This window comes from Geospiza fortis, unplaced genomic scaffold, assembly GCF_000277835.1.
Source record: "Geospiza fortis unplaced genomic scaffold, GeoFor_1.0 scaffold538, whole genome shotgun sequence".
In the NCBI taxonomy this organism is placed as follows: domain Eukaryota; kingdom Metazoa; phylum Chordata; class Aves; order Passeriformes; family Thraupidae; genus Geospiza; species Geospiza fortis.
The window spans coordinates 1,063,464-1,066,081 of NW_005054368.1; positions in this window are offsets into that span (position 1 = coordinate 1,063,464).

Sequence of the window (2,618 nt, forward strand, 5' to 3'; positions counted from 1 at the left end):
AGCCTCCAGCCTCTCTGGGGGCTGCTCTCCTGCCATCAGGGTTTAAGGGCCGTCGCTCAGTGCGCAAAGGAAAAATCCCGTATTGATTCACCCGGAGCTCTGGAGCACAGACCGCACGAGTTTCTATGGAAACAAAATTAGTGGAGTAAAACTCTCCCTGCCAGCACACGGTGAATTATTCACCAGGACAGGCCCCTGGCCAGAGGGGCTGCTGAGAAGATTTAAAGGTGATCACAGAGCAGCTGCTGTGATCCCCCTTCCCTCGGGGACCAAACCACAGCCAGGGAGGACCAAAGGCCCTGGGTTTCCATGCCATGTGTGTGGTGGGAAGGTCCTGCACCTTCCTCACCACATCCACAGCCTCAGGGGTCTCCAGGGAGAGGAGGGATTCCCCCCTCACTTCTCCCATCTCAGCCCCTTGCACCACAGCAGTAATAGAGGGCACAAAGTGTCACTGCCTGATGTCCACCTGCCATGCACCAGCCACCCTGTGGTCATCCAGCCATCCCTGACACCCAGGATGAGCCTGAGGGCAGGACCAGCCACAGCCCAGCTCATCCCACAGAGCCTCTCAGCACCACGCTGAGAGCCAGGGGACAAGGGGACTAATGAAACACAGAGGGTTTTTTCATGAGCTACTGAGCCATATGGTGGATGCAAGCTATCGCAGGAAAGTGCCGAGCCAACAATCCAGCGCTGCGTCCCCTCGCTGTCCTGGGACACAGTGTCACACTGTAATTGCACCGGGCTTTTGTCCTCCCTCCTGCTGGGTGACATTGCTCGGCAGAGGAGAACCTGCTTGAAAGGCTACACCTCACCAGGGACAGGTATTTAATTAAGGCCCTACGTCAGCCCCCTCCTGCCAGCCAGCACAGGCTGCTCCATCCCGGCACAGCCCGGATTGTGGGGCGGAGAAAAGCCCTGGCAGGAGGAACGCTGGGTTTGCTCCATCACAGCACATCACAGAAATTACACGGGACACTAACCTGGATTTGAGGCCAGGCCAAGGCTCAGAGAAACTCTCAGTCTCCTCAGCAGCAGAGTCATTCCTGTGCCAGCCCAGTTCTGGGTGGCAAAGGGACCCAGGCCCCCCCAGCAGTGGCTCTGCTCGTTGCCCCCTTTGCCAACAGCCACGTGCTGGGCCCAGCCACCACAACGGGTCACATTCTTCTTTAAAACCCATCTTGCTCCTGTTTCACTAATTTTAAGTTTGCATGACTAACTCAGGTACACCCCAACCCAGCTCATTTGCACTGATTGTGGCAATCACCAGCCAGGGAGGGTAAAAGGCACAAGGATTTTAGAAGGAACAGTTTGGGCTCCAGGAGCTGGGAATCCTCCCCAGAGATTGTCCCCCATCCCCACTGCTCACTTACAGCCCCAGCACATCTCCCAGTGACCCACCTCCACCAGCAGAGCTCCAGGACCGTTCTCTGCATTTGCTGGAGATGATCTCCCTGTTCCCTTGCTCAGCCCTGCCTTCCTGAGCCAAGGACAGGGCCAGGCTCCCTCTGCAGTGTCTGTGTGCCCATCGGCTGTGCCTTCCCTGGGGAAGCGAGAGCAAGGCCAGGGATCGACCAGCTGTCAGGCAGAAGGAAGAAATACCACTTCCAGGAGTCAGAGCTCATTTCCCAGCAATAAAAGCAGGCTGGGGCTGGAAAAACGTACCACTAATGGGGATGCACATCCCACACCACTCCAGCTGCCAACAGGAAAGTACCCAGGGGCTGTAGCTTGGAAAACTAAAAGCCATCAGCAAGGCCTGGTTTTAAGTGGCACAGCTGTAGATTAGGCCCAGATCAGGGCAGGAAGGATCTGCCATTCCTCACACAGATTACTGCTGTGGATGATGCCCTCTGCATGCCAACCTCGGCTCCTGGTTCTGAGTTATGGATCCTCCAGCAGATGGAAAAGAAAACCTTACTGCTTCCTTCCAGGGAGGAGAATGGCTCAGATCAGCATCACCCTTAACTGCTGCACTGTCCATCCTCCCCAGCCCCACTATCCCCACTCCATCCACACACACTGCTCTGGGGACCAAGGCAGAGCCAGCACCTCCAGTGCTCACAAATGCCACCTAGAAAGGAAGACCTGGAGAGTCTGTGCTTCCTGGAGCTCTTTGTGGGTGGATTTTATCTCCTTTCCCATCTATTCTCGGTGTGCCTTGATGCAGGGTCCTCACTGCTGAGCAGCCTGCCTTGTCTCTGCCAGGCTCACACCCTCCGAGCAGGGGTGTGGGACACTTCTACCTCCCCAAAACAACCCCCCGAGACCCAGGCAGAGCCCAGGGACTGGGACAGGCCTGGGCCCAGCCAGGGGATGGTCCCTGCAAGGCAGCTACTGTGGCTTTGAAGACACACTTGTTTGTTTGTTTGTTGCTGGGCAACAGAGAGGATGGAAAAAATGTCAATGTCACATTGTCACCTATGAGTCACCGCTCAGCACGGGCGAGATGCCCCGGTCCTGCCACCACGAGTGGGGAGACAGGAAAAGGGCCTGAGGCACCCCAAGAGCAGCTCACTGCAGCTCTCTGCCTGCCTGGCCCCGCTCTGACACCTTCCCCATCCCCACAGGTGGGCACTCGAGTGGCCCGGGCACATCAGTGGCCTGGGGACATC